Raw genomic sequence first — 27,593 nt, forward strand, 5'->3', positions numbered from 1 at the left:
GCACCTCCTTCTCCCTCTCTTGTCACGTGATGTGCCTACTCCCCCTCCACCTTCCACCATGATTGGAAGCTTCCTGAGACCTCTCCAGAAGAAGATGCTGGTGACTGCAGAACCATAAGCTAAATAATTCTCTTTTTAAAAATAAATTGCCCAGCCTCAGGGATTCCTTTATAGCAATGCCAAATGGACTAACACAGTCACTACTATACGCGTTCATAGGCAGAAGGCATTGCAGGGCATATGAACAGAGCCATTGGTTAAAGATTTGCCAACACTTCCCAGCACATGCTTCCTTTAAACATCTTGTGTTGCCAACTAATGAGAAAAAATGGTATCCACAAATAATACCAGCAATCCGCACACCTGAGGAGTAAGTACTTATTCAGAAAGCTTTGCTCCAATGACAGTGGGAGGAAAATTGGCCAAAGCAACAGGGACTCCCTCAGGTACAGTGTGAAGAGCAAGTTTCTCCCCAGATGTCCTCAGCAAGAAGATGGCAGAATCCACAGAGAGACAATGTCCCCTTTTGGGCAAACAAAAGGGGAGGTGTGATCCTCACGCTGTGATCTGAAAACCCCACGATAAGCACAGTGGAAGTAATGACACCAACCACTGGCCTTTACTGTGCACTTAGTCTGTGTCGGGCATGAGACTGAGAATTTTGCCTTTATTATTCTAGTTAATCCTTCCATTTACACTGTGAGACTGTTGCTACCACTTCCTCTATTTTACAGTGGAGGAAATTGAGTCTCAGAAAGGTTAAGGAATTTGCTCAAAGTTGCAGAACTAGTAAGTAGAAGAAGGCAGTTTACACCCAGATCTGTCTACTTTTACAATTTTTTTGGCCCACTGTCCTACCTGTGCCACCCTCTGCCATGTGCTACCTTGTCCAGAGGCCCTGGAGCTCAGGTCAGGGGCTCAGTCAAGCCTGCCGTGTGGGGCCGGGCCAGAACATCCCTTAGCAAAGCCATCTTTACACAAGCTCAAAGAGGCCGCCACCCAGATCTTGAGTGGATCTGGGGTCCCTGTGTCCCCATGGCTTTCCTGACATCTTGAGGTTTCAGTAACTGGACATGAGCAAAGGTGTCATCTCTCTACCTGCCTAAAGGGAAAGGCTCCATTCAGCTGAAGAATCTTCTTTTCTCTCTTCGCTTGATTATAAAGAACACACTTCTGTTAACTTTAATATTTTCCTTAGCCCCACACTCTATTTAAAAGCCAAACATGGTGCCGGGTACAGTGCCTCATGCCTATAATCCCAGCACTTCGGGAGGCCAAGGCAGGAGGATCACTTGAGACTAGGAGCCCAAGACCAGCCTGAGCAATACAGCGAGACCCCATCTCTACAAAAAATTATTTAAAATTAACCAGGCTTGGTGGCACATGCCTGTAGTTCCAGCTATTGGGGAGGCTGAGGTGCGAGGGCTCACTTGAGCCCAGGAATTGGAGGCTGCATTGAGCTGTGATTGCCCCACTGCACTCTAGCCTGGGCAACAGAGCAAGACTCTATCTCTAAAAACTAAAAACCAAAGATGAAATTGTGTTTCCAGTTCTCCTCCAAGGCCATCCAGGCCACACACTGGACCCCAACAGCCTTCCTCCCAACCTCTCTCTCAACACAGGACTGCAGGTTTTGGATTTCTAGTTGTGGCACAAGCGTTACTCTGGCCAACCCTAAAATAAGGCCCAGCACTGCCTTCCCTCCATGAACACAGGCTGGGTCCCCCAGTTGAGAGTCTACCATAATCAATCTGTCTACATGGGACGGTCAGGAAAGCCGCCAAGAGATCAGAGGTGTGGAGGCAAGGACTTAGCCTGCAGGGCCCAGCTCTATGGCTTTGAGGAAAGCTCCCATTACTGCAGACCCTGGGTTTATTCTGTAAAATGGGGGTGCTTCTAGCCTGCCCCAGCACCCCCAGGCAGTGAGTCAGGGTGCTTGGCAAGTGTTCACTTTGCAGAAAATGATCTCCTCTCCTGTAGGTGAGAAGTCCCGCCACTGTGCCAGGCACTCCATCAGCAGCAGCTCCAGGTAAACCTTCATGAGTCTAGTTTGAAAAATTATGTATATTAGTCACATAGGCCCCCCTAATTTAGCTCTGAGAGCACTCTGTGGGACCTCAGTCAATACTGGCTGAAAATCAAATACAGACCTTGTTATGATTCCATGCAAACACTGCACTGAATTCCACCAAGTCATGCTCCAGGCTTGAGAGAGAACATTACATTAACTTGCACAACTGTCCATGGGGCAAAACACATCTCCTGACCCCTCTGCCAATTACAAGGATGCGGGCTCCACCCAGGCATTCTCATAAATTCAAGGACTCCACTATCCAGGCAGCAAATCAGCACCAACACACTTGAAAACAAGCAGGCATAGATAGAGACTGAGAACTGATGTAACTGACTTTATTGAGAACGGACGCCCAATATTCAAGTGAATGAGTAAGTGAATGAGTGAGTGAGTGAGTAAGTGAGTGAATGGAGAGACAGCTAAATGGAATAAAGAACATCAGATATGGAGTCACAAAATCTGAGGTCTAATCTTGCTCTTTCATTCACTGTAATTTTCTAGCTTACCTCCTAAGCCTCTGTTTTTTCATCTATAAAATAAAGTGAAGATTATATATAGTAAAGATTAAATGAAATGATCCCTGTAAAGTGCTTAGCACAGTGACTGGCTTATACGCTCTCAAAAAATTATAATAAACAACCATTCAATAATAATGACAAGGCCACATACCAAAACGCACAATTAGGATTTAGGTACCTTAGAAGCATTGACTACTTTTAAATGTAGACATAGAAAAAGATTGACCCACTCAGGATTGGGTTATATGTTTCTGTTTGGAGGCATACCTGCTTCAAACTCATGCCAGTATGAAAAGCAAAATGTAATTCAAGAAGTTGTAAAATACATAGCTATCTTCAAAAACAAACACTGCAAGAACAAGATATGATTTGAAAACAAAAAGTGGCAGAACTCCAGTGGCTGAATCCCTGAAGTTCCTGTTGTGAGGAGTGGTGGGATTAAGAGTAACCTCTGGGAGGCAAGGGCATAACCGAAAGCCACTGTGTGAGCCCACCGGCTGAAGCTGCCTCCTGAACATGTGAAATGTAGCTGGGAAAAAGTGTGATGGACTGTGATCAGGTGAAAGGGGATGCACTAAATAATTGCCATATCTAGGATCTGAGCGATATGAAAGAAGTAGAAAGTCTGATATCTGTGGAATTGGTTGGGTGCTGCTAAATGTTATTGATACATTGAAGATTAAAATTACAGACTCAAGTCAGTCAATTATCAATTTAAGGCATGGATGACAGGAGAAAGGCCTCCATGACAATGCTTAAATAAATCATCCCTCCCACGGTCAAATAGCAGACCATCCTGAAGATGGAACCTAGAATCTGAGTGAAAAAGAGCAACACTTCAGAGAGAAGTGGGGTCCCATATGCCAAAATTAAGGTCTTGACAGGACAGAATTGGGACCCTGAAATGGGGTAGAGACATGTGGGTGGAGAGTTGAAAACACTAAACCTCCAGATTCCCTGGAACTCTCTCTACCTGCAGAGGTGGTTGGCTGTTCCTTTGTAGGAGACAGCAGATGCCCTTGCTTGAAATCTACTCAGAGGCCTCAGTGGTGACAATCTCTTGTAAGACTATCTTTCCTCCTCAAGATCTTCCTTCCCCACACTCTACCCTCACCCCCACCGGCCACAAGAACAATAACCAGGGTGGAATCTCAGCAGGGTCTAACTAGGAAATACTGGCCCTCCTAAAGTAAAAGAAGGGTGATTAACAAAAATGTCTGGCCAGTAATCAAAACATCAAAAAATAATAGATGTTGGCGTGGATGTGGTGAACAGGGAACACTTCTACACTAATATAAACTAGTACAACCACTATGGTGGGAATGTAAACTAGTACAACCACTATGGAAAACAGTATGGAGATTCCTTAAAGAACTAAAGTAGAACCACCATTTTATCCAGCAATTCCACTACTGGGAATCTACTCAGAGAAAAAGAAGTCATAATATGAAAAAGATACTTGCACACGCACATTTATAGCAGCACAATTTGCAATTGCAAAACTGTGGAACCAGCCCAAATGCCCATCAATCAAAGAGTGGATAAAGAAACTGTGGTATATCTATACAATGGCATACTACTCAGCCATAAGAAGAAATGGATTAATGGCATTCTTAGCAACCTGAATGAGATTGGAGACTAGTATTCTAAGTGAAGTATCTCAGGAATGGAAAACCAAACATCGTATGTTCTCACTCATAAGTCGGAGCTAAACTATGAGGATGCCAAGGTATTAAGAATGACACAGTGGACTTTGGGGACTCAGGGGGAAAGGGTGGAAAGAGATGAGAGTTAAAAGACTACAAATTGGGTGCAGTGTATACTGCTCAGGTGATGAGTGCAGCAAAATCTCACAAATCACCACTAAACAACTTAACTAATGTAAACAAACACCACCTGTTTCCCAATAACCCATGGAAATTAAAATTTTTAAATTTAAAAAATTTTTAAAAATACCTGGCTGATATGAACCCATAGGAATCAAGAGAACTTGCCTGGAAGTGGGTCTTAAGGCCACTGAACCAAGAGTGGGTGCGAAAACAGGCACAGAATTTGAGGCTGGATGAGAAATTCAACACTTTGTCAAGGTCCTGGGAGTCTGTCCTAGCAATTTCTGAATGGTTCCTAGTCTCTTGAAGAAAAATACCTTACCATAAATAAAATGTGGAGGGGATGTGAAGAAAGCCTTTTTGGAGTGTCAGGTAAGGGGTTCAGCTCTTGTGATCCCAGAGAAGTGGCCATGTTACCATGGATCTGTTACATAAGATCTGAGTTCTCATCATATGTTTCTTGAGAGAATTCAGAGGGAACTTCTCTCACTGAGGAGGTGGGAAGGAACTGGGGAAGGAAGAAAGATGGAAAGAGGGGAGACTGAGGAGGCATCTTAAGCTCAGTGGCATCTGTCTGATCTAAGCTATGCTGATAATAGGAAGTCTTGTCATGGAGTGGAGCTTCCTAGAATCACCGAGGACTGGAACTGCAGACGCTATATAGCAGCACTTAATCATTAGAGGCAAGGTAGACACTGAGGTCAGGATGGCAACCAGGGGAATGTGACCTACAGGGATGTGTGATGACCATGGTGTATTTAGTGGCAAGATATATGTGTGGCTGACAAAGGTATTGATCAAGAATGGATAAAATGAGCAAAGAAAGGAGATTAAACATACCAGTGGGCAGTAAGTTACATGTCATGTCAGTTCTCAGACATAGGACCCATCAATTGAAGGAGAGGCTCTCTTGAGGAAAGACACTGCAATGCCACATGAGGTATAAACAACAGCAGTTACCCCTGTTACAAGTAATTGTGCCTTGGAAAAGGGAAGAAGTTTATATCTTCAGTGTGCTGTTGGATACAGCATCAGAGCTAACATTCATACCTGAAGATGCCCTCCACCCCGCATTAAGGTAAAGGTATGTGAGTGCAAGCAATGAACGCAGTCCAGTCTTTCTCTCAGTGGGTCCCGCAGGTCCACAGACCCACCAAGTGGGCATTTCCTGCATTCCAGAACACATCACCAGGATGGACATACCCAGCAGCTAACATAGTAGGAAAGGCCAGACGCCAGCCCCTGAAATTGCGCCCTGACCCAGGCAATCAAAACTAATACCACGGGCCAGGCGCGGTGGCTCATGCTTGTAATCCCAACACTTTGGAAGGCCGAGGAGGGCAAATGTCCTGAGGTCAGGAGTTGGAGACCAGCATGGCCAACATGGCGAAACCCCGTCTCTACTAAAAATACAAAAATTAGCAGGGTGTGGTGGCAGGCACCTATAATCCCAGCTACTCAGGAGGCTGAGGCAGGAGAATCACTTGAACTTGAGAGGCGGAGGTTGCAGTGAGCTGAGATCACACCATTGCACTCCAGCCTGGGTGACAAGAGCAAGACTTCGTCCAAACAACAACAACAAAAAAAACTAATACCACATCTGGGAGTAGAGGTAGAAATGAGTGTTATTCTCAAAGACTTAAAGGACATATTGGCAGGGAATTCCCTTATGTCCTCCCACTTAACTCATAAGTTTCAAACTTGCAAAATCCACATGTATCATGGTGGATGAGGACAGACTACTCAGACTTAACCAAGTGTAACCCCAGTCACAGCTACTTTGCCAGATATGGTGTGTTTACCTAGAACAGATCAGCACAGCTTCTGCTATGTAGTAATGCAGCTATTGATCTAGTGGATTTGTTTGAATCTTCATCAAGGAGCATAAGAGGCAGTTTCACTCACACAGGATGGGTGGGAGTATACATCCATAGTCTTATCCTGTGGCTATGCCAGCTCTCCTTCTATCTGTCACAGTACAGCCCAAGGTGACCTTGAACTTCTGAACATTTCACAGAAAATCACATTGGTCCGCAATAGTCCTGCAGAGGTTGGAAGACAAACTCTGCAAAGATTTCAGGCCTGTTGCACCAGCCCAGTGGCCCTGAATATATTTTTGCACATTGCATCTCTAATCCTAAGAAAGAGATCAGTGCTTATAAGCCTTTTCGGATTCAAAAGGAGCATACACTGCACTTGGAATACTGCTCTGACTCATTTAACAATTGATTTTGAGTAGGGTCCAGATTAAGAGAAGGCTCTGCAGCAGGTCCAGAATATAGTGCAAGCAGAGCTGACACTTGGGTCATACGATTCAGCAGATCCTATGGTACTAGAAATATCTGTGGTAGATAAAGGTACAGGGTCAAGTCTCTGGAAAGTCCCAACAGGAGAGTTACAGCACAGATTCCTGTGGTTTTGGAGCAAGCCATGTTGTCTGCTGCAGTCAAATATACCTTATGCAAAAATCTGCTCCTGGAATACAAAAGCCACATAAAACCTGAGCCCCTGACCATGGAACATCAAGTGACTGCAACCAGAGCTCCTGTACCAAGCTGGGTGCTCTTTGAACCAACAAGTCATGTATTGGGTGGATTAAGCAGTAATTCATGTGTGGGAGTTATACATCCAGGAGCAAGCACAAGCAGGTTCAAAAACACAAGCAAGCAATACAAACTGCTGGCCCAGACCCTCATGTCACCCACCTATGTCATGCCAGTGCATCTCCCTCAGCTCACCCTATGGCCTGTTTAGGGGTGGGAGGGGGTGACCTCTACAACCAGCTGACAACGGAGGCAAAAACCAGGATGAGTCTGCCCAGCATGGCAATGCAAGATGAAAGTGAAATTCTACTGCACTGCAGCTGCACTCAGGGGTGGCCCCTGAGAGTCCAGGCAGTCATCCACTCTCCATCTCTCCATTGCATGGAGAGAGAAATGGCCCGAACTACATGTATTCTCAAGCAGTGTGAATTATCTATTGTCTGACTGACTAGACAGACTCTCAAAAGAGCAAGATTGAAAGATCGAGAACAGGCTGGGCGTGGTGGCTCACGCCTATAATCCCAGCACTTTGGGAGGCCAAGGCGGGTGGATCATGAGGTCAAGAGATTGGTCATACAAGATACTAAGCTCAGGGGAATTTTTGCAACTCTTCTGTAAGGCTATGATTACTTCAAAATAAAAAATTAAAAATACAACAAAAAATAACAAGAGAGGGAGAGACAGAGGTGTGAGTACAAAGAGAACCAAAAAGAAAAGTGGTTTTGGGGGCTCTATCTCAAAAAGAACTGCGGGCCTGGTTGTTGGCAAGTGGAGTTGATGAGAGGCAAGTAGATAAGAAGTTGATCTGTGTAATCCCAGCACTTTGGGAGGCCGAGGCGGGTGGGTCACGAGGTCAGGAGATTGAGACCATCCTGGCTAACATGGTGAAACCCTGTCTCTACTAAAAATACAAAAAATTAGCCAGGCGTGGTGGCAGGTGCCTGTAGTCCCAGCTACTCCGGAGGCTGAGGCAGGAGAATGGCATGAATCTGGGAGGCTGAGCTTGCAGTGAGCCGAGATCGGACCACTGCACTCTAGCCGGGGCAACAGAGCGAGACTCCGTCTCAAAAAAAAAAGAAAGAAAGAAAGAAAAGAAAAGAAATAAAGAAAGATTGAGAACAAGGGGATTTTGGCAAGCGTCATGTGGCTATAACTATGCAAGTCAAGTGTGTGGATTTTGGGATCACACATCAATGCCTACCACAGGCAGCCACTTCAAGGGAGGCATTAGACAACCAGGTGCATGGGAGCTCTTACTCAGAGGTGTCCAGCAGCACAGTCAGCCATCCCAAATCTGCCCAGTAAATAAATGCTCAGCCAGTCAGCAGAAGCCTTCGATACAGTGTAACCCTCCAGGAAACTACTAAGACAAGTTAATGTTGTGTCAAGTTAATTATATACAACTTCTTCTACCCTGGAAAAAGTGATTCATCCTGAAAGGAATTAAAACATATTTCCAGAATCGCTTTGCCTTTTTTGCTCATAATGTCTCAGCCAGGACCACTATCCAAGGGGCAAGTACATGATTGGTCATTGGATTGCACATAGCATCACCTTGCACTAAAAGATCCACTTTATGACAAAGGAAAACACATCCTATCACCTAGAAGCTGCCAGCCTGAGGTGTTCACTTGGAGATAACCCTGAAAAATCTAGGATACAGTCCCTGAGCTGCAGAATATATCTTGACTCAAAGGCCATCATATGTCTTCAATAAAGAAGAGGTGTGGATTCAGGAACCAAGGGGTGACAGTGGGCATATCCTGCTGTACCTCACTCCCAGTGGCCTTCCATCTACTTCCCTCCCAACTTTAGAGGTCTTGTTTCCCTGAAGATGAAGTTTCCACCTGGAGACATTGTAAAAGTCCCACTAAATGTGAAAGTACAGCTGTCACCTGGTCATTTGGGTCTCCCATACCAGTAGGTCAGCAGGAAAAGAAAGGATTTCCAATACTGGCAGGATTGTCAGGAGGAGATAGGGTTCATGATACAGAGTGGGAACAGGAAAAAGTAAATTTGGGACATAGGAATCCACTGAGACATCTGTTGGTGCCCACATGCAGTGATTATGGATGGCAATTATACCAATATAGCCTGAAAGAATACGTTCAGACACCACAGGGGATAAAGGTCAGGTCTAGGCAAGCCACTGAGACCAGGAGAAAAGAATCTACAATGGGTGGCTGAGGAGGGAGCTGCTGAGTATTCAGTACAGCCTCAAAACCAACTGTTGTAGTGAAGATCATAGTTTGTCTGACTTATCCTCTTCTTTTAAGTATTTTCTTCCCAGAAATTTGAAGCCATCACTCCCTTACCAAATTCATGACAGAATGGAGTGATGTAGAAGGATTTTAAAGGTTGGATCATGCAGTCTTTTACCCAAACTCCTTTTTACCATGTTTGGGCACCCATCCTCTATCTCCTAGACCTGAATCTGCACAATGCTGAAGCATACTTCCACTGCAGAGCTCCCTGTGGAATCAGGCTGAGGCCACCCTCTGTGGGACTCTGCCTGAGATCACATCTTGCTGGCTTCCTCCCTTCCCTGCCTCACCTCCCTAGCACACTCCCTAGAGGCATTACCATAATAAACTACTTGCACATTATCTTAATCCATTTCATGCTGCTATAACAGAATACCACAAACTGGGTAGCTTATAAACAACTGAAACTTATTTCTCATGATTCTAGAGACTGTGAAGTCCAATGACACAGCACTGACATCTGGTGAGGGCCTTTGTGTTGGGTCATAACATGGTACAGGGCATCATATTGGTGAGAGAGAGTGCAAGAAGGAGATGAATTTGTTTTTATAAAATAAGTTACTCACTCCTCTGATAATGACGTTAGTCTATTCATGAAGGCAGAGCCCTCATGACCTAATCATTTTGTACCATCCCACCTCTCCATACTGTTACACTGGGGATTAAGTTTTTAACATATGAACTCTAGGAGACACGTTAAAACCATAACACACAAACCTCACTTCAGATGCTGTTTCTGTAGACCTGAGCTAAGAAGGCATTTGATATGCTTTGGCTCTGTGTCCCCACCCAAATCTCATGTCAAATTGTAATCCCCAGTGTCGGAGGAGGGACCTGGAGGGAGGTGACTGGATCAGGGAAGCAGATTTCCCCCTTGCTTTTCTCATGATAGTGAGTGAGTTCTCAGGAGACCTGGTTGTTTGAAACTGTGTAGCACTTCCCACTTTGTTTTCTCTCTGTCTCTTGCCAGCCATGTGAATATGTGCCTGCTTCCCCTTTGCCTTTCTCCATGCTTGGAAGTTTCCTGAGGCCTCCCCAGAAGCAAAAGCCTGTACAGTCTGCAGAACTTTGTGCCAATTAAACCTTTTTTCTTTACAAATTACCCAGTCTCACATATGTCTTTATAACAGCATGAGAGCAAACTAGTACCACATCTTTTTTTTTTTTTTTTTTTCTCACCCTAACAGAGTGGAAAATGTTTTCGAGGAGATGTAGGGGACTGGGAGAGTGAAAAACAGGGCTGAGCCTCCCATATATCAGAATGAAGGCCCAAGGACAACCTACTGAATGGGGAAATGTTCCAAAGCCTAGGGCATCCTCCACATAAATGGTATAGTCTGACAAAGCCTGCATACCACCCAGGGTCACTCTTACTCTGCCTTTTCCACCATCTCAAACAGTGAATAGAAAGAAACTATGCAGCCATTACACTGTAGCTAAGAGGGAAGACAGGGAGGTCTCAGGTACAATATTCAAAGCAAAGAGGATGCCTGGACAGAGTTGGCACTCATGAACTACATGAAATGTCTCAGCGTGGAAGCCATGTGAGCACAAAAGACAAAGAAGAGAGATAGGAACACAGCAGTCAAGGAGTCCAAACTAGACAAAAACATTACTCAGGGAACAGAAGAAAATTACCCACAATTGATTAAAATTAGGGAAAAATGTAATAGAAACATGAATTCAATAAAATTAAAATTCAAAGATGAGATGATAAAGCTACAGAACAATATGGAAAAAGAGATTAGAAACTTGGGAAACAAAATTAAATCCCAAATAGCATTATTACAGAGAAACAGAATAGGCATGACTGATAATCTAATTACTGACATAGAGAAAATGATATAATATGTAACTGACATAATAAAAATGAGTGCATATAAAAAAGAAATTAAAATCATTTGAGAACCACTGGCTGTAAAAAAAAGACAGACAGTTTATCTTAAGAATAACTGGTGTTCCTAAAGAAGAAAATCCAACAAACAGAACAAAATATGTATTCAAACATATAATACAAGAAATTTTCCCTGTATTGAAAAAAATAAATGAACATGCTAAAAACAAAACAAAATAAACAAAATAGCACAATGTGTTTTAGGAACATTTGACACAGAAATCCCAACACAAAGACACAGCCCATCCAATTAAGTTATTAAACTTCAAAGTTAGGAGAGAAATTTTTACATATCTAAGCAGAGAGAGAAAAATCACACACAATGGGAAAATCAGGCAAGACACTGACTTCTCTACAGCAACACTGAGAGCCCGACAAAAAGGTATTAATGTCTCAGTGTTTAGAGGGAAAGAAAAGGTAGCAAAGAATATTACACCCAGCCAAAGTTATTCATGTATAAAGGCAAGAAACATCCATTCTGAAATGTTAAATACTTCAGGATATGTAAAACACAGAAGCCTTTTTCAAGAAAATAAAATGAACTATCCACAATTAAATCCAAGTAATTAACAGATTAGAAATAAGTAAAAATAAACACAGGAATTGAGACATTGGGGTAGAAGGAGGAATGAGCAGAGAATTCATTTAAATATAGATAAACATTAAGTAACTCGGGGAATTATGATGACAGAACAAAGTGTGAAATTAATTAAGTTGGACAAGGTAAAAGTAAAAAAGCTAACAACTCTTGGGAGATAGGATGGTAAAATGATGGGGAGGTGAGTAAACCAACATCTCATCTTTCAAAGAAAGGAGCCAATAGACTAAATTTGAAACTTTTGAGAAAACTCGAAACTTGAAATGAATTTTTTAAAAAAAAAGACCATAAACTCCTGATGTGTTTCACAATCTCCCTTTTTTGTTTTTAAGGGATTTTCTGGGAAATAATTTTTTCATAAAATATATATATTTGAAGTTCACAATTCCCTCAGTTTCAATTCAGTTACATTTTCTTCTATTAAGTAAAATTAAATACTTTATATTTTGAAATAACATCTAGAGATGCTCATTTGTTATAAAGATAAGTATTTGTCCAGGTATCTATGTTACTTTCTATCAGCATACATAAGTGTCTGGAATTATGTTTGCCTAAGTTAATGAGATTTAGGGTTTTTAAAAAAATTTTCTTCACTGTACATTTTTGCCTCATTTGACGTCTTTATGTTATGCATGATTCATTTTTATAAAAGCAATAGAATGATTTCCTTAAGGCAATTATGCCAAGATATTAATTATAGTGAATAATTTCTGGTAGTAAGAATACTGATGGTTTTTTTTGGTTTGGTTTGGTTTTTCATAATGCAACTTAAACTTCAAAAAATATAGTTAGGAAAAATAAGGATGGATAATCATGAAAAAATAGAAGTAAAATCTGTAATTTCTAAATCAGGAGAGGAAAGTGATGAAAGCTTTAGTAATCAAATGTAAATGAGGAAAAGAGTTGAAGAGAAGAAAATAAAATGGTAAAGAAAACATATATCAGACCCTGTTGAAAACAAAAAAAGAAGAAAACATAAAAAGTTCAAATAGATCATGTCAGCACTTGCAATAAATATAAACAGGTTTAAGTTATAAATTAAAGGACAGAGTCTAACAGATTGGATTTTTCTTAATCTAGTGATATTTTGCTTATAAGAGACACACGAAAATAAATGACCCAGGAAGATCAAAAATAGAGGAATGGAAAGAATATCGCTGGCACGACAACAACCAAGCAGGATAGCAATATTAGTAACAGATAAAATCTAACTTAAGGCAAAAAGCATTTATGGAGATAAAGAACTCCATGTAATTATAAAAGGAAAGGACTCACCAAGGAGATATAACAGTCATGAATTTCATGTACCTCACAGCAACATAGCCTCAAAAATCTATAAAGCAAAACTGACAGAATTTTAAGAAGAAACTGATAAATCTATAATCAGAGTGGGAGATTCTGACTCACTGTATTGGAAACTGTTCCAGCAGACAAACATTACCTATAATACAGAAAACTTGTACAACATCATAGCAAGCTTGGTCTAATAGATATACAAAGAATCAGTCAACAAATACAAAGTGTGCATTATTTTCAAGAAAATAAGGAATATTTACAAATAACAAATCTTGCAACAGAAGTCTCAACAAATTTCAGAAAATCAAATATGAACAAATATTATTCTCAGACCCCAATGCAATTAACTCAGAAATTGACAAAAGACAAAAATATAGAATATTTTTAAATTATACTCCTAAATTACTCATGTGTTAAAAGTGCAAATTACCAAAACATTAAAATATTAAGGGCTAAAGGAAAACAGGGTTCTACAAAGCATAAGTTGTGGAATAAATTCAATACAGTTCTTGATAAATTCATTTACATAAAAAGAGTGAAAGTAAATTTTATACAACTCAAGAAGAAGATTAAACTCAAAAAAGGAAAAGGAAGAAAGTGATCGTAGTTAAGGACTAGAATGTAAGTAGTTTATTAAGGAAGTACTCCCAGAAGAAACAAGTAAGGAAGTGGGAAAACACAGTAAGTACAGAGAAGATTTGTTCTGTCTTATGGCAAAAGAGTTGAGATACACTGTATCTAGCCAGTTACTGGCTACAGGATGTCTGAGGTGGGAAGCATGTAAGCCTCAGGCACCTTTAGCTCTCCATACCAGCAGGTGGCTCCAGTGCCCAACAGCAGTCCTTTGAAGATTGCAAGTGCAAATCTTTAAGAGCAAAATACACAGAAGATTTGGGAGATGAGCATACTGAGCTGGTAAATAGAATGCACAGGCATTTAGTAAGGGCATCCAGGGAGCCTACTACAGAATTTTACAGAGGAGGAAAACAAGTACCACTACCAAACGAAATGTTCAATACAACCAAAAATCACTTATTTTAAAAGAACGAAGTAGATAGATCTCTAGAAAAACAGATGAAGAACAGCAAAACTGCATTTTTCAAAAGGCAACATGTAAGCAGCCAACATTGACTATGCCTAGTACAACATATCTCTCCCACCCATTACAACTAAAAATTCTAGACAAAATACAAAAAGCTACTACATGGGGGTTTTGAAAAGTTAACAATTCCAGAGCAACCACTAAGAAAAGCGCCAATAGATTAATTTAAAAGAAATTTAAGGAAAAAAAAGAAGGCAGAAAAGAAAAGAAAAACAAAAGTAGAGAAGACAACAAGCAACAATAAAACGTAGCCCTAAATCCAAACATATCAATTATTGTGTTAAATGTAAATGACTTAAACATATCAAGTAAAAGACAGAGATTATCTATTTGGATTTTCTAAAGGCCCAAATATTTGCTATACAAATACTTAAGGAAGAAACAGTAACAACTCTATTCAATTTATTTCAGAATATAGAAAAGGAATGAATATTTCCCAACTCATTTTGTGAGAGATGTATTACCTTGATTTCAAAATCCAATGAAGACATTACAAGGATTTTTAGAAGTTAAAAACTACAGATCAATATTTCTCATGAATGTAGGTGCAAAATCACCAACAAAATATTAACAAATGTTAATAATATTATAAAAATAACACACCACGATCACATGAGGTTTACTGTGAGAATGCAGGGTTAGTTTAACCTTCCAATCGATGTACCGTATTAACAGACTAAAGAAGAAAAACCATGTGATTATCTTAATAGATGCAGAAAAAGCATTTAACAAAAGTTTACCACCATGATTTTTTTTTTAATACTCAGCAACCTAGGAATTTAAGAGAACTTTCTAAACCTGATTAGGGCTATCCACAAAAGAAACCTACAGCTGACATCAAATTTAATAGTGAAAGATGGAATGCTTCTCCCCTAAAATGAGAAACAAAGCGAAGATACCTACCTTCATCTCTCTTATGCAACATCATACTGGAAGTCCCAGCTACTTTGACAAGGCAAGAAAGGAAAATAAAAAGCATACAGATTGCAAAAGAAGAAATAAATATCCCTTTATTTTCAGATAACATGATGTTAAATTAAATACATTAAATACAAGATCAATATACCAAAGAATCAACTGTATTTCTATATACTAGCAATGAAAAACATTTAAAATATGTTTTACCATTTACTGAAACAGGAAACACATAGGTATAAATCTAACAAAATATATGCAAGACCTGTAGGCTGAAAACTATGAAACACTCATAAAAGAAAACTTTCTTTTCTTTTCTAAATAAATGGAGTGACAAATGTATCTCCAGAGGTTGGAAATTCAGTATTGCTCTCAATTCTCCCTGAAATGGTCTACAAATTCAATGCAATCTCAATCAAAATCTTAGCAGAAATTGTTGCAGATACTGACAGGGTGTGTCTAAAATTTATTGGGAAAGGCAAAGGAAATTGAATAACCAAAAAAAATTTGAAAAATAAAAATAAAGTTGGAGGACTCCCACTACCTGATTTTAATACTTATCATAAAGCTACACTAACCAAGAGAGTGTGATACTTGTGGCAAGATAGACATATAGATCTACAGAAAATAAAGAGACTCCAGGAATAGACACAGACGAGGGTGGTCAACTGATTTTTGACAAAAGTGCAAAGGCAAATCAACTGAGAAAAACATAATGTTTTCAACAAATGGTGATTAAACAATTAGGCAGACAAAAACAATCTCTACTGACCCATCCACACCTCACACCTTATGAAAATATTAAAACGTAGTATAGGAATAAATGTTAAATTATAACACTTCTAGAAAAAAAGGAAATCTTTGTGACTTTGGGTTAGAAAAAAATTCTTAAGATACCTCACAAAAATATGATCAACAATAGAAAAAAAAAGCAAACTAAATTTGATCCAAATCAAAAACTGCTGTGGAAGACACTACTAATAAAATGAAATGAGAAGCCACAGACTGGGAGAAAATATTTGCAAATCATTTATCTGACAAGAAAAACTTCTATTCAGACTATATCTTTAAATCTAAAAATTCAACAACAGGAAAACAAACAACCCAATACAAAGTGGGCAAAATATTTCAAAAGGCATTTTGACAAAGATGATATACACAGAGCAAATAAACACTTAAAGGTGTTCTACACCATTAATTATTAGAGCAAACACAAATTAAAACCACAGTGACCTACTAAAAAGACTAACCTATGCCTATTAAAACAACTGAAAAAATAAGTAAAACCTGATCATTTCAACGCTGCCTAGGATGCAGAGCCACAAAAACTTTCTAACAATCGCTGATGGGACTGCAAAAGGTAGAGACACTACGGAAAACAGTTTAGCAGTTTCTCATAAAGTTAAACATGCATTTACCATATAATCCAGCAATCCTAAGCTTAGGTATTTAATAGAAATGAAAACTTATGTTCACATCAAATCCTGTACATAAATGTTTATATAGCAACTCTATTCATAATAATCAAAAAACTACAAACAAGGTGAATATCTTCAACTGGTGAATGGATAAACAAATTGCGGTCTACACATACAGTGGATACTATCCAACAATAGAAAAAGAAGAAAATATTAAAAATACAACATGGATGAATTTCAAATGCATTACACTGGTATAGCAGTAGGTAGTATGGTATGTAGCTTTTGAGTGTGGTACAGCATTATACCAGCAGTATGGTATGTAGCTTTTGAGTCTGGCTATATAATCCTATTTGTATGTCATTTTGGAAAAGGCAAAATTATAAAGATGCTTGCCAGAGGTTGGGGGTAGTAAAGGTAGTTGACAATGAAAAGGCAATATGAGGGAACTTGGGGGAAAGCACTGAAACAGACTCGGTGTGCCGGTGGTTACATTTGTCAAAACTAGTAGAGCTATAGACCGAAAAGGATAAATTCAACTGTATATAAATTAAAAATAAATAAAAATTATTTGAAAAAAAAATTGAGAATGAAAGAGAGACAGCATGACAGATTCAGAAGAGATATTTTTCAACCATAAGAAAAATCATGAATCACTTTATGCCAGTAAGTTAGAAAATATAGTTGATATAGACAATTTTTGGTAAAAAATATAAATTATCTAATATTGTGACTCAAAAATAAATGAGAAATTTGAATGAACAAAGAACGATTAAATAAATTATATATGTTGCCAGCTGAAAATCTATTTCCTAGATAGACAGCAAGCCCAATAACTTTATAGGCAAATATTTCCTAGATTCTAAACATACTACCACATCATACTAAAAATATTTTTTAAAACACAATTTTAGTGGACAGAAAAAGGAAAACTATCCAAATCATGTTATGGGGCTACTATAACCTCATTATCAAAACCAGATAAAGACTACTAGAAAACAAATACAGACTTGTTTGCACACATGTATATGTGTATATATATATATGTGTGTGTGTGTGTGCATTTTATATATATATATTATAAATACATAGGAAAATAAAGTTCATCAAGAATCCTAAAATCAAGATCAGCACATAAAATCAGTAACTCTTCTAGAATCCAACAATGAACCATTAAAAAATGTTATTTTTTAAAGAGCCATTCATAGCAGCTGTAAAAACTAGCAATAAATATAACGAAGATATTTAATGTACTTATGAAAATATTACAGAGACTATAAAAACACCAACATGAATACAAATATGTACTATGTTCATGGATGAGAAGACATTATCATAAGCACATCAAATTTTCTTATATTAAACTATAAAAATCAAAACAATCTCCCTTAGAATGTTAACACTTTTTTGTAATGAAGCTTAGCAATCTGATCCTAAATTCATGCTGAGTGACAGGAAGGACAGACAAGACAATTTTTAAAAGAAAGTGTAAACAATGTAAACACGATGTACCCAGTAATAAGATTTGTTATAGAGTTGGCATCATTGAAACAATGTGGCGTTATACAGGAACAGACAAATAGATTAGCGGAACAAGGAGAAAGAGCTGAAACAGACTCAAGTAAATATAAAAACTTGATAGATAATAGAAAAGAAATTAAAAATTAGTAAAGAAAAATGAACTACTCAATACATGGTGCTGGGACAATGATACATCTATCTATACATACATAGATGTACATGTATATGTATATCCATGTTATATATATGTATATCCGTGCATATAGATATAAAAATATTTAATGTTTATATAGAAAATATTGATAAATATACAGTATATATAGTCCTACGTTTCACTATTTACAAAAAAGCATTCTAGGAATTTTAAAATTTTGAATGTGAAAATGTAAAGTAATCTAGAGAATTTCTGTTTTCCCTCTGTATTTAGTAACATGTAACTGACAAATAAAATTGTGTATATTTAAGGTGTACAACGTGATACATTGATTATATATGATATATAAAATACATTATATATTATATTATATATAAAATATATTATATATTTATTATATAAAATATTTTATATAATATATATTATATTATAATTTATATTATATATATTATATATTTATATAATTTTTTATAAATATGTAAAATATAATTTTATATATATTATATATAATATATTATATGTTATTTATATATTATATATATTATTTATATAAGTAATATACTATATATAATATATAATATATAAATTATATATATTATATATTATTTATATATAATTATTATTTATAAAAATATATAATATAATATATATAATATTTATATATATAATATATAATATATTATTTATATATAATATATAATATACTATATGTATTATTTATATATAATATACATATAAAATATATATAAATATTATAAAAAATACAATTTTTATAAATATATAAAATATAAAATTTATTACATATTTTATATAAAATATAAAATTTATTACATATTTTATATAAAATATAAAATTTATTACATATTTTATATAAAATATAAAATTTATTACATATTATATATATATATATATATATATCTTGTGAAATGATTACCACAATCAATTTAGTTAACACATCCATCACCTCACATAGTTACCTTTGCTGTGGTGAGAATATTCAAGATCTACTCTCTGAGTAAATTTCAAGTATACAATACAGTATTACTAAATATATTCACCACGCTGTTCATTAGATGCCTAGAACTTATTCCTCTTGTAACTGAAAGTTTGTACCCTTTAACCAACATCTCTCCTTCTTTCCCTCCCCCAGCCTCTGCAACCCCACTCTACCTTTATTTCCATGAACTTGTCCTTTTGGGATTCCATATATAAGTGAGATGAGATAGTATTTGTCTTTTTCTGTCTGACTGATTTTGCTTAGCAAAATTTCATCAAGTTTCATCCATGTTGTCACAAGTGACGGGATTTCCTTCTTTTATGGCTGAATAATATTCCTTTGTGTATATACACCACACCTTTCAACACATGATTTATCTATTCATCCTTCAACACTTAGGTTGATTTCATAGCTTGACTATTGTGTATAATGCTGTAGTGAACATGGGAGTGCAGGTATCTCATCAACATACTGATGCCATTTCCTTTGAATATATACCCAGAGGTGGGATCACTGGATCACACACCAGTTCTATTTTTAATGTTTTGAGGAAACTCCCTACTGTTTTCCATAATGGCTGTGCCATTTATGTTCACACCAACAGTGCACAAGGGTTCTCTTTTCTCCACATCTCACCAACATTTGTTATCCCTTGTCTTTACGATAATAGACAAGGTGTGAGGTGATATCTCAATGTGGTTTTAATTTGCCATTCTTCCTTGATTAGTGATGGTGAGCCCCTTTTCATATACCTGTTGATCATTTGTATGTCTTCTTTGAGAAAGTCTACTTGCCCGTGTTATAATCAGGTTCTTTGTATTTTTGGTATTGATTTGTATGAGTTCCTTATATATTTTGGGTATTGGCCTCTTATCAAATATATGATTGGCAAATATTTTTTCCCGTTCCATTGTCTTTTCATTTCGCTGATTGCTTCCTTTGTTGTGTAGAAGCTTTTAGTTTGGTGTATTCTCACTTGTTTATTTTTGCTTTTGTTGACTGTGGTTTTGATGTCATATCATAGTTTCTTAAACACAATATCAAGAAGACACACCATCAAAAATAATAAAATGCTATGTGTAATTATATTAAGATTTTAAAACTTCTGTGTGCTAAAGATACAAAGTTAAAAGATAGGTTATAACATAGGATACAAACTTAAAAGACTGGTTATAACATAGGACTATATTTCAACACATATAACCATTAGAGGATTAGTATCAAGACTATCTAAAGAACTCCTACAAAGCAATTACAAATAGTCAAATAGTTTAATGGTCAAATTTATAAAAGATAAAGCCCTTATGGACTGAATGCATATAAAATGCTACTTCATTTCACTAATATTCAGAAAATATGCAAATCAAAACAATGAGATGAAATACCACATCAGAACACATCACCAGATTGGCTAAAATTTTTAAATCTGGCAATATCAAGGGTAGTTACAGTTGAAGGGAAATAAAAACATTCACAAGTTGTTGGTGGGAATTAAAATTTATATAAACACTTTCAAAAACAATTTGGCAAGCTGACATTAAGGTGAAAGTCCATACATCTGATGGCTTGGCAATTCCACTTCCAGGTGTACATGGAAGAGGAACATGGCATACAAGTCAAGAAGACCCGCTCAAAGATGTTGGTTGCTTCAATATAAAGTTCATCAGTGGAAGAATGAGTAAATGATTGTGGCATATTCATACAATAAAATATAACTGCACCAGTAAAACAAACTGAAGGTGTACATCTCAACAGGGATAAATATCTCAGAAATATAATGTTGCAGAAAAATATATTAAAGGCCAGGTATAGTGGCTCATGCCTGTAATCCCAACACTTTGGAAGGCCCAGGAAGGTGGCTCACTTCAGGCCAGGAGTTCAAGATGAACCTGGGCAACATAGTGAGACCCCATGCTACAAAAAATAAGAACATTAGCCAGGCATGGTGGCATGTGCCTGTGGTCCCAGCTACTCCAGAGGCTGAGCTGAGAGGATCACTGGAGCCCAGCAGTTGGAGGCTGCAGTGAGCTAGGATTGTGCCACTGCAGTCCAGCCTGGGCAACACAATGACACCCTGTCTCAATAATAATAACAAAAGTGGCAGATATGCATGTACTGTGTGACCCCATGTTCTTAAAATGTGGATGACACATAACAATTATGTATACTGTTCATAGATACATATACAAGAGGCAAAAGTATCCAAAGCCTGTTAAGGAAGGATACATCCTATTTCAAGGAGTGGTCCTGCAGGGGGGTGAGGGGTGTATAAAAAAAAAAGACTCTAGCTCTATCTGTAATCATTTGCCTTAAGAAAGAAGAAGGACAAGAGAAAAGGTGAGAGAAGAGAGGGAAAGAAGGAGGTTAAAAGATAGATGGATAACGGAAACATGGATTATTGCTACATTTTCCCCGTTTTTTTTTTTTTTTTTGCTTGAATTATTTTTATGACAGAAAGAAGGAAAAGATAGGGGAGGAAGGAAAAGATTAAATAGAAATTCACCAAAATGTTTAAAGCAACTATCTCAGGGTGGGGCATAATGGAGAATTTTATTCTTTTATTTACATTTTTTTCATATTTTCCGAATTATCCCCAGTAAACATGTATCGCTTTTATGAGCTGAACAAAAACAATAAATGCTCTTTGTAAAAGCACCTTGCTAAGCTGTTGTGATTTAAATGCCTGGATTGTGGGAGAGACGCTGATATTCTGGACATCCGGGCCAGCTCCCGGAGCGACTGTCCAAGACAGGTTTCTGGGGGAACAGATAAGCGAACAACCGAATTTAAATTCCAGTATCAGTACCAGCACCCCAGGCCTCAGGAGGTGAGGGCTCCAGGAGTCTCCATACACTGCCAGCCTCCCAGGGGACAGGGCTGCCACAAGAGATAAAAGCCAGCTCTCTGGTTCTCTCCAAAAATCTTTGAAAATCGTTTTTTGAAGATTGAGGTGACTGAACCTCGTAGCCATGTTATCACAGGCCCCATCTATGCCATTGAAGACAAGGACGGGCATCCCTAAAATACCCAGCCCGTGGGCATGATCCTATGTGCTTCCTGTGGATGCCCTGCTCAATGACTGGCCAAGTCCATCCCCAGTGGCTTTTTCATATTGCTTAAAACACCTCTGGGAAGTCTTATTCATCTTGTCTCTATTTTACAGAGAAAAAAATGGGACTCAGAGAAGTTAATTGACTTGGGACAGGGCCACCCAGCTAACAAGTGGTATGGAGTCAATACCCAAGAAAGCCATTCTGTGCCCCAGGGGAGTCCCAGGAGGCCACTCCGTGCCCCAGTGGTAGAATGTTGGGCACCAATACCAGGCTAGGGGGAGAAACCATATTGGATACGTCTGCAACATTCCCCAAAGTCCCAGACCCACCATGACAGCAGCCCCAAATGCAGAGGCAGGCCAGGGCCTATTCTGAGGTCAAACTACATTCCCGTCCCCTGACTCCAGTCCTCCAATCCCCCTCAGCCCACAAGGGTCCTTGTAAGCTAGAGAAGCTGCCACATTCACCGTGCCCACCCTGTCCTCCCACCTCCCACTTCCCGTGCTCAACTCTCAGACAGTTAATGTGAATAGATGAGAAGTTTAAGTACCTTGGAAAGGGCTAAATGAATAGGAATGGGAAAATCCCAGTGTTTTTCTCCCATCAGTCTTTCTGATTGCTCTTAACTCTATTTCCTGGACAGGATTCGTGGCAGTCAAGCTCCTGGCTAGTCATTTTTTATCACCATCGGGAAAAACACACAGTACTTAGAGCAGCAGGGGCCCTCTTAATATCTAGGCAGGAGGTAACCCACAGGGCAGCTATTCCCCAAAACTGGAAATGGCTCTTGGAGGCCCGGCAGGCTTCTGCACACCAACCAAACTCCTGTGCTCCCAGGAGGGAGAAGAGGAAGACTGGAGCCTTCTACTCAGCCTCCTGATTTTCTTCCCAGGGCTCGTGGACCCACTACCACAAGCCTTAGCCCAGCTCCCATGCTAGATGACTTCATATGCTACCCCATGGGGAAAGTTACAGAAAAACTGGAACTCCCCATTTTTATATGAAAGTGCCTCAATTTGTTATTAGTGGCAACGAATTTTAAAAAGCTCTAAATGCTCTGTGGACCAAATGAAACAAGTCTGCAGGCTGAATCTGGCCTCTGGGCTACTGTTTGGTCCATGGGCTGGCTAAGAGCAGGTCTAAGACAGACAGCAAAACAACCACAACATAAGAATGATAGAAGATGCCTCACGTCACGCCTATCCTGCCCTGACCATGCGCCAGACAGCCCATGCTACAGCCATTGTGTGACAGTGAAAGAAGGCCTCGCGTGACCAGCTCCATTTTGCTCCTAACCTACCCCCGCATGATATCTTCTAGGTTAACTGCTATTGCTGATCTCTGCATGTAGGCCAAGCTCACTATGGAAGGAATTTCATTTATAGTTTAAAGCAAAGATGATCATGGTCTCTTCCCGACACTCACCCCCAAGGAGATAAGGAGGGCATCCCATGAGCAATACCAGGTGTTCGAGATGCATCCCTGGAACCTGACCACAGACAGAAGATTGCACAGCCTCCTTGGACCCTCGCTGGTGCAGGCTGTCTGCGGTCCTCGGTCACTTTTTTTTTTTTTTTGAGATGGAGTCTCGCTCTGTCACCCAGGCTGGAGTGCAGTGGCTTGATCTCAGCTTATTGCAGCCTCCGCCTCCCGGGTTCAAGCACCTCAGCCTCTCAAGTAGCTGGGATTACAGGGGTGCGCCATCATGCCCAGCTAATTTTTGCATTTTTAGTAGAGACAGGGTTTCACCATGTTGGCCAGGCTGGTCTCAAACTCCTGACCTCAGGTGATCCATCCGCCTCGGCCTCCCAAAGTACTGGGATTACAGGCGTGAGCCACCGCACCTGGCCCTTGGTCACTTTTTCATCCCAACCCCCTCCCCTTCCCCTTTCCCTTAACATAAAAACAGTCTGAGATTTGTACTGACTTAAGATGGTTCTGTAGAGCATTAATCTACCCTCCTCTTGGCTGCTGGCTCTCCAAAATAAAGTCGCCTTCCTTGCCCCGACTTCTTGTCTCTCGATGTCCATGGGTTTGGGCTTATGCTAAACCAATGCCATGAGGTAGCGGCGCAGGTGCTTTTGATGCCCTTGGTCTATCCCAGATGTCAGCAGCTACTATGGTGGGCAGGCCCACGAATGCGGGCAGCAACCCAGCCAAGGGCCTGCCCAGCCTCTCCACGCTCTGGGTACCAGGCTTTCTTCCAGGGATACAGGATGAAGTCTTCCACCGTGGGAGCTGGGCCAAGACCTGGGGTTGCTCACCCAGAAGTGGGGCAGAAGTAACCCTTGGCCCATGGGATACAGGTATCAGTGGATGCAGGCCTCAACCTGTGGCCTTTGGAGGGACAATTCTGAGGGCATTCTGCATGTACCTTAGGGGGTCCCAGACACTGCGAGCCCCTGTCACCCACAGCCGTAACCAGCCCAGCAATGCACTCTTTCAGAGGAATCCGAGTTAAGATAGTTAGTTTGCTGATAAGGACCCTGAAGCTCAGAGAGGTTAAGTAATTTGCCGAAGGCCTCTCAGCTGCTGAAGGACACTCAGGGATTGAAGAAGGATGAGCTGGCTCTCATGTCCTGCTCCTGACCACTGCACTACCACCTTCTTAGAGAAAACCAGTTGGACCCTCCAGGCCTGTGGCCTATTCTTGCTCTCTGCACCTGAACCTGTCAGTGAGTCCAGAGGAGGGCTCGCCAGGACTGTGGCCCAAAAGCAAGAGTCCCATACGTGCCCTAGAGGGTCCGAAGAGAGCGCAGTCGGTGGGACACCTCCTTCTTAATTTGGGCCCAGGATGCCGCCCGGACCTCCTCCGGAGCCTACCTGCTCTTCTCCTTAGGAAGGGACAGATCAGAGCTGGAGGGGCTTTGAGCTCCCTCTAGGGGCCAGCGAGACCTGTGCCAGCCCCAGAGCTGCAGCAGGCCCTGAGGGCAGGCGGTGGGGCCTTTGCTCTACAATGGGAAGACAGGGGGAGCCGCCCTTCCCCAGACCCCACTGGCTGGGGATGAACAGAAGGCTCATAAAGAGTTGTTCCAAAAGCCTGCCCTTCCTGGGACCCAGCGAATCCCCCATTGCCTCGAGACGCAGGGTGGAGCTGATCTGCTCAGGATGTCTGGAGCGAGCCAGGCTCATGGGCAGGCGAGGGTCTGGGTGTGGGGCAGGCGAGGGTCTGGGTGTGAAGCAGGTGGCATGCGAGCCTTGCCACCCTGCAGACTGTCAAGCTGGGGGTCTCACTCCCCTTCCTTGTCGCCCCTTCCCAGGAGAGTGGACACAGGCTAGGACCCCAGGCCCGGCTGCAGCGTCGCCTCCATCACCTTCTGTGGGATCCTGGGCCATCAGGCGGCTGTCCTGGGTCTCATTTTTCCCATGTACACTTCAATAGCCACAATATTGATTAAGCTGTCCCTCCACGCCAGGCCTTTCCTGCATCGCAAAAGCTCCATGGCTCCAGTGCTTAGTGGTCATCCCCATTGTAGAGCTGAGGGAACTCAGATGCAGAGAGGTTGAGTAACTTGCCGGAAGTCGCACAGCCAGCCCACACCCTTGCGAGGCTTTCTGACTCCAGAGGCCACGTGGAGTTCTATGTGTGACCCTTCCTCTACACTCTTTCTTTCTGGAAAATATTATTTTAGAGACAGCCTTGAGCCCAACACTTCCAGGATCCTTAATTGAGCCCAACACTTCCAGGATCCTTAATCTGCAAGGATGTAGAAGAAGAAGCCTAAATGATCCCTGAGTTTTGAGAGCCTGTGCAGATAGATTCATCACCCCTGAGCAAAATAGAAGGAGTGAGGAGTGAAGAGCAAGGGCACAGTGGGACAGTGAGGGGCTGCCAAGGGTCCAGGGACTCACAGGGTAGAGAGGTCAGCAGGTCTGGGAACTAGAGTACGCTGGATCCCTGGATGTACCTGCAACCCCTCACCAAGCCACTCCCTGAAACATCCCCGGGGAAAGACCCATCATGGCCTGAGCTGCAGCCATGAAGATTTAGGGATCACGTGGGAGAGAAAAGTTGGAACCAAGGAGCCACACTCCTCAGGAGGGGTGCCACCCCACCTCTCCTCACACTAACCCAGCTCTGCAGTCTTGGCAAAGTCCTGGGAGAATGAACAGAGCCCCCCATGCTCAGCAGCCAGGAGTTGGCAGGAGGATACTGCCACGGACCCCTTACATGGCCACAGCCAAGGAGAGCTGCTGTGGGCACACCCACCCTTGTGCAGGGTCAAAAGTGACCTGCATGGCTGTTCCCCACAGGGCAGAGACCCGGGAGAGCCTCTCTAGCTTCTTTTTCACAGCCTCCCCTGCAGCCACTGGCATGTGGCCAGCGAGACCCACTGCCCTCAGAGCCCAAAATGTAGCCACTGACCTCTGTCGGAAGAGAAGCCAACCAGCCCTTGCTCTCTGCCCACTTTGCCACTCCTACCATAATTTCTGGGGCCTTTTAATCCCTATGTAAACCCACCTCATAGAGCAGAGTATCAGTGCTTCTCAGCAGTGCCCAGACCCTCCCCCAGAGGACCAGATCAGGAGGGAAAGGAGGAGGGACTGAGTCCCACACAGTGACTGGCACCCCTCCCTTATCACTTGGGCTAAAATCCCAGTTCTTTCCCTCTGGGCCTGAAGATCTGTTATAAACTGTCCCATCCCTCATGACCTCAGCTTCAGCAGGGGAGTCCAGGGCCCAGAATCCAGGAAGAGGCAGGAAAGCATCTGCTCACACAAGGAGTCATGTCCATTGTGGTGCAGGCCCCCGGAGGGGTCAGGGCTGCTGTGCTGTTCCCATGTTCCCAGCGAGGATGCTGAGCCCCAGACAGGGCCACCAAGCAGAGCCAGGCCAGGAGCCCGGGCTCCTGATGACACACTTTTCCACATGTCCATCCCACACACTCCCAGTCAGCCCCTTGCCGTCCACACAACCACCCCATAAACACCTGCAGAGCACTGAGGCTGGACCCTGCGGAGGCTGCCTGAGGCATCTGAAACCAGCCAGGTTCCCCATAGAACTGATGTTTATGGATTTATTTTAATAAACATAGAAATTGACCCTCCCAGTCTTAAAGCATGAAACTTACATTTGTCTTATCTGAGTTCCTTTCCCAGGAAACCAACCTTCAGCCCTCCTGGACAGTATCAAGAAACTGAAACTCCTCTTCTTTACCCCTCTGGAATCCTATTCCTTCCTACATAAACTCCCAATTTTAGTAGATTGGGAGGATGGATTTGAGACTGATCTACTGTCTCCTCAGCTGCAGCACCTGAAAAAGCCTTCTTCCATGGCAATACTCATTGCCTCAGTCACTGGCTTTCTGTATGGCAAGCAACAGGACCTAAACCAAAACCTGGTGTTTTGGTAACACATCTGTAGAGTCTAGGCAGGAATCTGGACCAGGTGCTCCTTGGGGTCAGGAAGGGCTCAA

This window comes from Symphalangus syndactylus, chromosome 13 (genome assembly GCF_028878055.3).
Source record: "Symphalangus syndactylus isolate Jambi chromosome 13, NHGRI_mSymSyn1-v2.1_pri, whole genome shotgun sequence".
NCBI classification, from domain to species: Eukaryota; Metazoa; Chordata; class Mammalia; order Primates; family Hylobatidae; genus Symphalangus; species Symphalangus syndactylus.